Here is a 12,768-nt window from a genome sequence, read left to right as displayed (position 1 = left end):
GAGTAGTTTTTTTTTTTCAACGTCTGTTAAGGGATCAGAGTGACTTGACCCCCTCTGCTTCCCCCCCCTCCCCCGCCCCGCCCCCCTCCCTCCCCCCGGGCCCCGGTCCGGAGGAGGGGGTCCCCGGGAGGGGGCCGGGGCCGACCCCGTCCGGAGGAGGGGGTCCCGGGGAGGGGGAGGGGCTAGAGGGGGGAAGGCCCCCCCTCCGCCCCGCCCCCCCTCCCCGGGACCCCCCCCTCCGGAGGGGGCCCACCCTGACCCCCCCCCCCCGGGACCCCCTCCTCCGGAGGGGGCCCTTCCTAACCCCCCCGCCCCCCACCCCCCAGAGCCCCCTCCTAATGAGGGGGCCCTTCCTCACACCCCCTCCCACCCCCCCGGCCCGACCCCCCAGTGTGATGTCGGGAAAGCCGGAGCCCCGGCAGTGTCGGGCCGTGTGTTGCACTGCAATGGGGGGACCCGCAGAGCGGCTCCTGCCCCGTGTGGGGACCCCAGCGAGGGCGGGGGGCGCCGGGCTCCGGCCCTCTGGGCTTTATTATCCGGCACCCCGAGCCCCGCGGCTGCGAGGAAAGAAGGAGAGCGGGAATGGGGAACGAGAACAGGGGAGCTGAGCGGCAGCCGAAGGGAAGGGGACAAGGACAGGGGCAGGGGGAGAGAGGTCGGGGTGTATGGGGCAGTCGGGGAGGGGGCTGGGGGGAAGGCAGGGTGGAGGAAGGAAAGGAAGGATTGAAGGCAGGTTTGGGGAAGGAGGCGGAACGTGTGCAGGGGGGAAGGGGAGCAGGGAAAGGGGGCGCGGGGGAGCCCGGCTGGGGAGGGAAGGAAGAGGGACAGGACGGAGGAACAGGGTAGGAGTGAGTAGGGGAATAGAAAGGGAGGAAAGGGAAAGGGGTGTAGGGGGGACCGCCCGGGGGGGAGGGAGGGGAGGGCTAGGGGGGAGAGGGAGGGGGGGGGTTTGGGGGGGGAGGGTGTAGGGGGTGGGGGAGGGGAGGAAGGGAGGGTACCCAGGAGAGGTATAGAGAAAAAGAAACGCAAAAGAACAGAAACACAGAAGAAAAGAAATACAGAGAAAAAGAGATAAAGGGGCCCGGCCGGCCGCAACCTCCCGCTCCGAGCGCCGAGCAGCAAATGGCTCTGCCCGGGCCTCCCCGCGGGTTAAATCCCCCCGGCCCCGCCCCGCGCAGGCGCGCTGGGGCCCCGCGCACCTGTGCGCGCACCTGTGCTGGCCCCGCCCCGGCCCCGCCCCCCGCCCGTAAATGGCGGCGGATCCGCGCCCGCCTCACGTTCTGCGGGGGATGCTCGGCCCGGGCTGCGGCGGGACCGGCGCTCGGAGCGCCGTGCCGAGATCGGATCGGGGCTGCTCCCGGCGTTGCGCGGCGTCCGACGGGCTCAGGTGGGACCGGGACTGGGATCCGGACCCGGGGATTTGGGTCCCGGTCCCGCCGGTGTCTGCTGTGGGAGCCGGGCAGAGCCGCTCCTTCCTCGGCGGGCGGGGTGGGGGTGCCGGGGCCGGAGGATCGGGGCGGGATCGGGGCTGGGATCGGGACCGGCATCGCCGCTCCGCCGGGGCCGCCGCTCCCGCTCCGGCTGCGCCCGGTGCGGGGCTGGAGGAGCCCGGAGCCCCCGAAGGGCAGAGAGCACCTCCGGTCCTTGGCTCGGCAGGGCAGGAGCTGCCGTGCCCGGCCCGCGGCTCGCAGCGTGCCCAACGCACGGCCCGGCACGGGCACCGGGGCACCGGACAGCGCTGGCACGGACACGGCTGAAGGGCTGCCCGTGGCTCCTCGGCCGGGGGCTGCTCCCCACAGGCACGCAGGGATGCTTCAGCCCGGACAGATGCCACCGACAGCCCCGAGGGACCCCAGGGAACGGCTGGCATCACCTGGGAATGGAGGCACGGCCGTTTGCAGAGCGGCTCTGACAGCAATCCCTGTTTCTGACCTCCCCGAGCTCCCACACAGCTGCCCGGTATGTCCCAGCCCCCCCCAAATCTCCTCCCTCTTTTCCAGCCTGAGGCCGTCATCCACCAGCAGCGTTTGTGATTTATTAAAAAAATATGGATATTGATCTAGTATCGATATCTAACTGTGACGGACAAAAACTCTCTAACAGTTTAAAGTTAGCAAGTGTGTGTTTATTCGACGCCGGGCAGCGTGCGGGATCGCTCCCAAATACACACCGCCCCTTCCAGGTGATTACAGAGTCTTTTTATCCATACAAGTATTGACTACCTGAAATACAAATACATATTCATAATTTTGGTACATAATAATGTACATTTGGTACATTAGCTTTGTATGCTAATCACTCCAAAAGCCATTCAGCATGTGTAGTTTGTCCCTTGAAATGGGTCGGTGGTCCCTTTCATGGGGAGGGGTCCCAAAATGAGGAAGTAAATGAAGTCTTCCTCCTTCTGACCTTTCTACCTTTTCAATGCAAGTATGACAAATGAACTCTTGGTAGAACTCCCATTCCTTGTCTTCAATTGGTTTCAGAACAGAGGAGGCCCACAATTGTCTTATGTTCCTAAAACCTATGTCAGTTTCTATATTCTTCATTATAAACCCAGCTAACTAAACATTGTGCTGACAAGCAATTAATTATTAGTTAACTACTAACTCCTAACTTCATCAAGGCCTACTCATTTATTATTCTTATTTTAATTAATTCTAGTAAGACTTATTTCTCTTAGCTCCTCAAAATCTCTAAATGCCTTCAAGTTTACGTTTCATTTGAGCCAAGGCAATCTTCCTTCACAGATACTAAATGCCAAGCCATAGCCTCGGAGATGCCTTAAAATCAGAGGTTCGAGTGGGATGATATCTGGAGATTTTCAGGGAGCCAGCTGGAGGTGCAGAAGTGATGGAAAACTCTCACAGGTGGGTCCCACTGGAGGTGTGCTGCAGGCAGGGATGTGCATCCCTTTCCTGAGGGAAAAGGCCATGCAGAGGCCGCTGCTGAGGCTCTGAAAGGAGCGGAGCTTCTGCAGGAGAGATGTTCTGCCTCAGCACAGGCCGGGAGGGCACCCAGCCACCGCCTTGTCCTGCTTTAAAACATCAGCTGGAGCCTGAGCTCCGGGGGGGGGAAACAGCTGAATTCCAAGGAACTCTGTCAAGTGATCCCAGAGACATCCCTGGGGCGGGGGGATGAGGGTTTTAAATAGCAAGTTCTATAGAATAGAGACCTGTCCTTGTCCTGTTCCCACTGAGCTTCCCTGGAACCTCTGCTGGTTCCTGACACAGCTGGTGCTAAAGTGGCAGCTCTGCATGGGAACTTCCAGTCTCCACGAGGCACTGTCAGGTTATTCCAGCAGGAATTTGGCAGGGAATCTGGGGCTGTGGGTATAATTCATCTGAACTAGCAAAGCTGATACTGAACCCCAAATCCAGGCACCACACAGAGAACAATCTTTCTGCAAAATCCCCTGGGTGGGGAAGTTTCAGCAGCCAAACATATGGAATGGTCTAAATCCCAGCAGCCAGCATCCCCCAGAGGGACAACCCAAGTGCCAAGGTGGGAGCTCGTGTCCTTCCCCTGCTGCTGGTGGGACAAATTCCCTTGGCACAGCTGGTGGTGTGGGATCTGAGAGCAGGAGGGGCAGGAGCAGGGATGGGAGATGAGGCTGCTGGAATGTCACCTGGATCAGATGAACACGTTCTGTCCCTGCAGCAGCCAGGAGCCAAAGCAGATCCCTCCTGGCTGGGCTGGATGGGAGATGAGGCTGCTGGAATGTCACCTGGATCAGATGAACACATTCTGTGCCTGCAGCAGCTAGGAGCCAAAGCAGATCCCTCCTGGCTGGGCAGGGATGGGAGATGAGGCTGCTGGAATGTCACCTGGAGCAGCTGAACACGTTCTGTGCCTGCAGCAGCCAAAGCAGATCCCTCCTGGCTGGGCTGGATGGGAGATGAGGCTGCTGGAATGTCACCTGGATCAGCTGAATACGTTCTGTCCCTGCAGCAGCCAGGAGCCAAAGCAGATCCCTCCTGGCTGGGCTGGATGGGAGATGAGGCTGCTGGAATGTCACCTGGAGCAGCTGAACACGTTCTGTGCCTGCAGCAGCCAAAGCAGATCCCTCCTGGCTGGGCTGGATGGGAGATGAGGCTGCTGGAATGTCACCTGGAGCAGCTGAACACGTTCTGTCCCTGCAGCAGCCAGGAGCCAAAGCAGATCCCTCCTGGCCGGGCTGGAGGGCAGCTGCTGCATCTGCTCTGGGGGAAAACTCCCTGCCCCTGCCAGGAGCGCTGACTCTGCTTTTCCTCCAGCTCCTGAGCAGTGTCAGGGCCACCGGGAGGGGGTTCAAACCCAAAAAGTCCCCACAGCCCCCAGAGTGAATGATCCCAGCAGAGAAACGCAGCATTGAAATAAAAAAACTAAGAGCTCTGTCAAAAAGGCTGTGACAACAGTGCAATGGGATTCCCAGGAACCTTCTGGTTTGCTCTTGGAAAGCTCTTGGTTCTCTTTAAAATATTTTTAGTCCCTCAACGGGCAGCTTGTAGAATTTATTCTGGGACTTAGAGGTTGAGCAGGGTGGGCTCTGGATTGACCTTTGCCTCTGGTGCCACTTTGTGCAAACACAACTTGGCCAGGCTGGGTGAACTCATGGCCTCAGCTTTCCCCTCCAAAATGTCCCTCACTTATTTCCCTGCGGGTGAGCTGGGATTTGGCCCCAGACTGTCACTCCTCACCTCCCCGTGCCCCCACAGTGTCCGTTCTGTTCTCCACAGAGCCCTGGGGACACCAGGGGGTCCCTTTGCCTTCTCCCGCCCCTTTCCAGCTCCTCTGGCTCCTCTGCCCTTGTCCCACACAGCACAGGGGCACAAAAGGGGAAAGGCTCCAGAAAACATTTCTGCAATTAACCAGCAATTATTTCAATTCCCCAGTGAGAAGAACATGAACTCACAGCCACTGAGGCCTGACGGGTTCCTGCAGTGAGAGCTCAGCGCGTGTCCACAGAGGTGAGTGCAGCATCTGAAAGGAAAAAAACACAGGGGAAAAATGTGATTTATTTTGCTTCAAAGTTATTTCATGTTCTTAAAGCCCAACCAACTTTTGCTGTTGATTTTGGTCTGGTGAAACAGGAGCAGTGGGCAGGGGTCGTGCCATTGATGCGCATGTGCCTGATGCTTTCTGGGGCAGAAAAAGTAGATTAAGCTCACCTTATGTCAAGCAGTTATTAAAAAGGATTTATAGCTCTTTAAACGTAGCACCCTTTAATTACCATAATGTTTCTTCCATTTAACTAATTCTCAGTGTATTTTATAAAACTTAAAATAACACCTCCTCCCCATAAAACAGACTCATCAAGCATTAGACAAAAAGTCCTACTGCCAGTCTCACGCTTCCACATCTAACCAAAGGAGACCTTCCCCACAACCAAACAAAAAATCAAAATAACATACCATACAACTCAACCGTATCCAAAAACCCCTCACCTTTATTTCCTCCAAACACCAAATACTCTTCAAATTCTAAATCAAATTCTTAGAAAAACAACAAAAAACATCAAAACATACTTCAAAAATAGAAAAGCCTAATGATATAAATAAATATTTGTCAAAGCCCACAAAAAATATAAAAGAATCTAATCAATATCCTGCATTAAAAAAAACCCCACTATACAAATTAGTACCATTTGAAATGTAACATAAATAAAAATCTTTTACTAAGAAACATATCTCCCAAAAATAAACTCCACCCTGTAAAGATATACGTAATAATCATAACTCAACAAGCTAAAATTTCTTCAAAACCAAAAGACTTAAAAACCCTTCAATATTTATAAATAATAACATTCAATATGTTAAGTGTTAATAAAATCAAACAAAATTAAATGTCAATACATTTAAATAAATACATTAAGTTTCTTTTTATCTATTAAAATAAAGTTTATTATTCCTTACTATCAAAATTCATTCCGTCTAAATTTAAATGTTATTTAATATAACGTATCCTAAATTTTATCAAAGATCATTTCTCTAAACTATACAGTATATGGTTAATTTTCTTAAAAATTAAAACAACTCCAATTAAAACAACTAAAAGAAAACACTAACAAACACCTATTCAGAAGTAAAAAAAATACAGTGTATTATATGATCACTTTCATCAAAAATTTTGTTCTTCATTACAATCTCTACTCTTTTTATCTTTTGTAAGTAACACCAAAAAATAGCAATTACTATTCATATCATACTATTTAAAAAATTTACTCTATTTCCTTAATATATAAATATTTTTTAAAAGTTATCCTAACATATTCAAACACTTACTACTAATATACTAATTATATAATATAAATATATTCATTTTTATAATAAACAATACTTATTAAATATTATTATAATAATTACAACCAACTTGCATATACTTTATCTCTTTATATAATGATCTGAAAACACATAAAATTTCTAATTCCTACTTCTTTATTCTCAACTTATACCGCTCTTACACCAAGTTAACTCTCTAACTAATCTCTACACTAACTCTATAATTTAACCTAATGTTATCTCATCATTTTAAATATTTTTCAAGATTAAAAAAAAGATATTTCATTAAAAACCTCCTCCAAACTGTTAATCTTATCACTTTCCTCAGTTATTATTACAAAATCACTTCAATATAAAATCCAACTACAACATTAATTTCTTTTTCTAAGTTTCACACTAAGTAATGACTCTCTCATACATTTCCTCCACCTTCACACTCTCAATATCCAAATCCAAACTCACAATCCTGTCCATAACCACTTTCAAATCCTTAAAAAAAGAGGTTACTATATTCAAAGCATCTCTATTGTAAAAAACTTCTAAAAAAATCCAATTATTAAATAATGTAATTAATCTTTAATCCTAACATTTTTACTCTTATGTACTACCTTTAAAAACATTATATAAAAATATATTAAGAAACATTCACCAATTAAAATTTAAACTATAACCTAACCCTAACTCTACCTAAATAAAATGATTAACAACAAACCCAAATATTTTCTACGTCAAAAATAAATTCAAATAATTTTAACTTAACAATTTAACTTTATCAATATAACAAATAAACTTATTTTTAAAATAAACTTAAAAAATCATTATCCACACATAAATATTTAACTTACCACTAATTTAACATTTATCAACTGTAATAAACTCTAAAATAATGTACAATCTTTTAATACTTACTAATCATATAATTTCACCTATGTTACTAAATATAGATATTATCTAAGTAATTCCTAATTATGATCAATTTCTTCTTTACTACATGGATTATTTTACTCTTATATTTCTTCATATTTATAAATGAAAAATTATAACAACTTATATCATTATTTCTCATATCAAAACATAAAGTGTATTTATATCTCAACAAGTACAAAAACCCAAGTAAATTTCAATAAGAAACATAAAACCAGATCACACAAAAAACACACTCACCACTCCACAAATAAAACACCAACATAAATACAAGGATAAATTACACTATGTAAATACAAATGTAAATTACACAAGAATTGCAACTTACACCTAACATCTTGTACTACACCCACCAAAATATATAAACTTTAAGTTTCTTTATAAATTTAAAAATCAATATTATAAAAATCTTATTTAATATCTTACAAATTATAAAATTCTATCAAATATTATACTTCTGCTCTATTTACTTTATTTGCTTTTAATTATATCACTTTACCAATTAACCAACCTAAAACAAACGTTTAAGTAACTTTAACTAAAGTTTCTAGTTTACATACTTTTTATTTATCCAGCACTACTCAAAAAATCCGTTCTTTACTTACTTACCTAATATACCAATAAAAAACATTACAAATCATCCATATAATTAAAAAGCCCTTATATAAAAATAGCTAACAATTTAAAACAAAAAAGTCATTTGTCCATTAATAGTAACCAAAATAGAAAAGTAATTTTAAGCCTTGAAACTTAAAAATGGTAGCTTTACTTTTTATACCACCTATTACTTCAACAACAACACTAAAACAATTAAATCAGTTAAAATATTATCTAAATAAACAAGCTAATACTACATCCCTTACAATAAATAACATTTTAACAATGGGATTGATGTACCAATACAAGACACGGGCATTAAGCAGGAAAAGAATAACATAAAATAAAATAACTTCTGTTTCTGTGGCTGTCAGTAAGAGCCTGCCCCGAGTGAGTGAGAGAGAAACTGTGTGGGCACGATGGGGAAGGGTTTGCAGGGCAGGGCTGGGGCTGTGTGCGCTACACTGAGAGTTGACAAGTTCCAACAGAAGGCATTGAACAAAAGTACCCTCAGTGCGGCAGAACTGAGCAGAGGTGCTGGGTTCCAAAAGCCAAATAAACCCCGGGATTAGAAAGTTCTGGCCTGCCTTGGAACACAGAACTTGTGGCTGCTCCTGGGCCGCAGCAGCTGCTCGCTCTGCAAACCCTCACGCTCCCAGGCGGGTGTTCACCTGAGCATTGAGTGCTCCCGGCCCAAGAGCAGTCCCATCCCTTCCTTGCTAACAGCACAGGGAGAAAAAATGAAAAAAGATCACTCTGGCCAGCAGCGCTCTCTCTCTCTGCGTGGGTTAGGGGCAGGGCCCTGCAGGGAGCAGGGCGCTCCAGCACCGACAGCCCGAATCCAGAGCAGATCCACGGGGGAGCAGCGGGCTGGGGACAGCTGGGGACAGCAATGAACAGAGCCCATCAGCCTCCCTCTGGGGCTGGGACTGCATTTAGCACACAGCTCATACCAGCTGTGGGACTTACACACCTCAGACTCCTTACCACAAACCAGTTCTGGTCTAGCTCTCAGGGTGACCTGCACCTCCTCCCCAAAATCACAGGAATTAGAATTTCCTGCTGGTTTTACAAACTTCACGGCAGCTTTGCAAATGCAAATCCCAGCAGGTCCCTGCTTTCCAGAGCACCCATCCTCAGCCATCTCCACTTCCCTGGAAAACTGCTCCAGCTCCGGGCTGTACCAAGGTGAGCACAAGGTCTGGAGAGGTCAGAACCCTCGCCTGAACTGCTGCACTCGGAGTGAGATCCAGATACAAATGGAATTCCAGAAACAGCCTCCAAAATGTTCCATAATCACACCTTTAAAATGGCTCCACAGGGCAACAGCTCCGGTGCCAGAGCAGCACCTGCACGAGTCCTTGTGCCAGCCCTGGCTCCCTGAAAAACACAATAAACCAACATCACACAGGCCTTGTTTGCAGAATTCCTGATCCAAACCTCACCTGTTCTGCCCAGCACTGAAGGAAATCTGACACGGTATTCATAGGTAACCTTTGCTGAGAGCAGCCATCACCCCAGTCCTCCAGCCTGGGCAAGGTTTTGCAGTGAATGGACCCAACTTCTAACCCTGAACCTAAATTTCTGTGAGCTTTTGTTAGAAAGATACTGGAGAGAAAATCATACTACAGATTTAAAACAGTGCACAAGGAATAACCGGCCCAGACAAAAGCAAACCACCCCCATCTCTGCTCCACCCCATTTCTCCCAGTTTTGGGAGAAATACTGATATAATTTGCAAATATTCCCCTTCCCTGCTGCACTGTCCTTCACTGCACGTCCCTGGAGAGGATTTACTCCGTTTTCTGTGCCCAGCAGCAGCTCTGCAGCCCAAATCCCACTCCTCGCAGACACAGCCTGAGCAGAGCTCAGGCAGTGTTCCCAGCAGCAATGCAATTCCGAGTTCCCTGGATTGCTCACGGGGCACTCGCAGCAATCTCCCCTCAGCCCAGACTCTCTGTGCTCAGAGGGAAGCGCAGCCCGATGGGACACAGCTCTGGCACCACATTCCCCTTGTTCCTGCTGGCCTGGAAAGCCACAGATAAACCCAGTCCCTCCGACCTTGCACCCTGAACCCCAGGAGAGCCGGAGCTGAACCCAGATCCCGGCGCCCTGCACGGCTGCGCTGACACCAGCACAGGCTGAGCGCTGCCCAGCACCGTTCCTCATTTTCCTCCCTCTGCTCCCAAATCCTGCCAGCCCTGCCCTGCAGTTCCTGCCCCAGCCCCAGCAGAGGCTGGCACCCAGCCCTGCAGCAGCTGGCAGAGCTGGGAATGCACCGAGAGCTTGGCTCCCCGGGCTCCCAGCCCCAGACCAGTCCTTGGGTGCCCGAACAATGCACAGCCTGCCCCCCTGGGCACAGCCAAACACCACAACTCCGTCAGCCCCAAGGAACTCTGGCATTTGCCTCTTCCCTCCTGCCCTTTCCCAGCACACAGAGGTAGGGCTGGGCTGTCAGAAATGGCATTCCCAAGGCACTTAATCCCAGCAGAGAGGAAAAGGGGAACCCTGCATCCCTCTGACTTACCCCACAGCGTGGGCAGGACCAGGAGCCCTCCAGCGCACACCCCTGGTGCTGAAGCCTCTTGGCTCTGGCTGCTTAAACACTGAAGCTTCTGGCAAAGATGGGAGGAGCTCAATGATTTCTCCTGTCCTGAAAGAGAGGAGGAAAAGAACATTAAATCCACTGTGGAAGCCAAAGGATCCAGGCTTTCACACTTCTGCTGTGATTGCTCACCATGGGGTTTTATCCGTGAGAGGGGACACCAATTGAAATATAAAAGCATTTTTATTCCTAACTATTTCATTAAAAGGAAGCTCATTTCTCTATTGCATTCTTAGCCTAATTTTAACAGAACCATTTTTATCCCAGGCCCCACTTGTCCGTCATTCAATCCTTTACCACGGGACTTTATACAAAGGAAGGGACACCTGGGTGATGTGTCACAAGAAATTCCAAAGAGAAACGTGTCCAAAACCTCACAGAGAAAGGTTTCAAGGCACTCCAGTGCACAGACAGCTGCTTATGCCTTGTCAGGCCACACCAGTTCTGTCACACCCACCTGAGCTGTGCAGGTGAGGCAAAGGCTGCCCTTCCTCCCAGGGAACACTGTCTGAGACCACAGAGAGCATCCTGGGTGAAAGGAATTAAATGAAAATGTTTTTTGGCAGAAAATGAGCGTCTGTAATCAGAACCTCTGGACAGATTTAGTAACACCATTTTCATAGGATAAATACAGGCCATGCCCATCCTTCCAGGCCAGGTGAAACCAGGAAGGAGAACTACAGGAAAAGCAGGAAGACAGAGCCCCTTATTTGGATATATATAGAATGCCCCTGGTTTGGTGGTTTGCCTTTGCTCCTAAGCTTTGGCTTCACCCCTCTCCAGAGGAGCAGGGAATTCCTCCAGGGTGAGGGGGAGTCTGGTCCTACTCCAGGATGTGTCCAGTAAAGGAGGGAAGTTGTTTAGAGTAAGTGAGCAGTGTTTTTGTTACACACAAAAATCAAACCAAACAAACACTGAATTGGACTACACTGAGCTGCAACACGAAGTGTTCACAGCAGGCAGAGGCCAGAGGAGCACACAGCACCCAGAAGTACCATTTCACTTGGTTCTTCTGCTCACATGCATTTTAATTCTGCTTCGCTTCACAGCTGCTACTCTGCCAAAACCATTTCCATTTTCAGAAGCCTGTGCCACGTGTAGCCAAGGCTGGAAATCCTTACTTGGGATTTCCACGTCACACCTGGATTTGCCAGGAAGCACGTGCACACACGTATGCCCATTTCTGTGATACGTCAGTCAGAAGTCATGCAACCCAGCAACTTGCTCCTCACTGCACCACTTAGAAATTCATTAAAAATCCAGAAGAAAAAATAAAAACTACAACCAAGCAAGAACCCACAAAAGAGAGAGCTTAGTGCTGCACCATCTTAATGTTCTGCTCAGTGGTGGAGAGAAGGAAGGAGGAAAGCTGTTCTTCCAGCACTCCCAGTTCTGGACCAAGAAACAGCCAATATTGCCCTCACCTGCAGCTTCCCTCCTTGCTTCAGCCGTGCCCTGACTGCTGAGGGACCAGAGGCACCGCACAACCCAAAACTGCCAGCACCCACACCCACCACTGGTACGGACATCTTCATGTTCCACCTTTGGCCAAGCAAACCCCAGGATGGCTCTGCTTTCCTGACAGACTTGGCAAATTTCATTGGCACTTACCAAGGCAACAGACGCCCTGTGTGGCTCCGGGGTCAGGTCCCCTTTGGCACAAAAACCCGAGGGAAGATGGAGGGAAGGCTCCAGCAGCAAACTGAAATCCCAGACAGGCAGTGAAGGCTGCTTCTGGCAGGCTCCTTCTGGCTTTTGGGGCACAGGAATGGCTTTGGGACCGTTTGCATCCGTGAAAAGCCCACACTGAGCACTTGGTTTTAAAGATATTGCACTTAATGCTACAGACACAGAATTGCTCTGGGATTTGGCATTTCCTGCACCCACACAAACACATTAAAAGAATTAAGTGCAGAGTCCTGAAGTTCAGTTATTCCAATTCTGTTTTGGTAGGGTCACTTGGCATACCAAAACCCACAGCAACACTTAAAAAATGAAAAGCAGCTTCCCCCCCACCCCCAAACTTTCAGCTTTCCAGTTTAGGGGTTCTCTTAAGAGCAGGTTAAAGAAAAGAAGAAGAAAAGCCCAAGACTTACCCACCTAGTGTACCAACCACCTGTTCTCCACAAATTTTCATTACCTCGATGCCTTTTCTAAGAAAATAAATTTGTAGGTGTAAAAACCTGTCCAGTAGGCAGATGTTTCGCAGGTAAAAGATCAGAGGAGGACTGGCACAGAGGGATCCAAAAGAGCCCAGGAGAGGTTTGAGCTGATGTATTTGGGCAGGATTATTTGAACCCAAAGTGCTCTGCAGCTGTCCCAAGCCTGGAGTTTGCAGAAACAAAATGAGCTCCCCCTCCTGCCTCATGTTCTGCTCTCTCT

The 12,768-nt window shown here is 48.2% G+C and overlaps 2 long non-coding RNA genes across 5 annotated transcripts; one reads left to right on the top strand and one right to left on the bottom strand.

Moving 5' to 3' along the window:
- Window positions 1–1,001: 1,001 nt before the first annotated feature.
- LOC140684233 (uncharacterized) lies at window positions 1,002–11,644 on the top strand. Of its 4 annotated transcripts, none has more exons than XR_012056185.1 (5): window positions 1,002–1,387; window positions 1,800–1,959; window positions 2,751–2,870; window positions 4,875–4,949; window positions 11,436–11,644. It is a non-coding gene; the product is annotated as an uncharacterized lncRNA (long non-coding RNA). The 4 variants fall into 4 exon arrangements; XR_012056186.1 differs by lacking the exon at window positions 11,436–11,644 and adding an exon at window positions 8,892–9,194; XR_012056187.1 differs by lacking the exon at window positions 11,436–11,644 and adding an exon at window positions 8,889–9,194.
- Window positions 9,026–12,135, bottom strand: LOC140684235 (uncharacterized). The gene is made up of 3 exons (XR_012056194.1): window positions 11,998–12,135; window positions 10,309–10,434; window positions 9,026–9,161 (listed from the first exon to the last, which is right to left on the bottom strand). It is a non-coding gene; the product is annotated as an uncharacterized lncRNA (long non-coding RNA).
- Window positions 12,136–12,768: the final 633 nt, after the last annotated feature.

Source organism: Taeniopygia guttata, chromosome 5 (genome assembly GCF_048771995.1).
Source record: "Taeniopygia guttata chromosome 5, bTaeGut7.mat, whole genome shotgun sequence".
NCBI classification, from domain to species: domain Eukaryota; kingdom Metazoa; phylum Chordata; class Aves; order Passeriformes; family Estrildidae; genus Taeniopygia; species Taeniopygia guttata.
The sequence above is the reverse complement of the archived record's forward strand: the minus strand, read 5'-3'. Positions and strand labels throughout refer to the sequence as shown.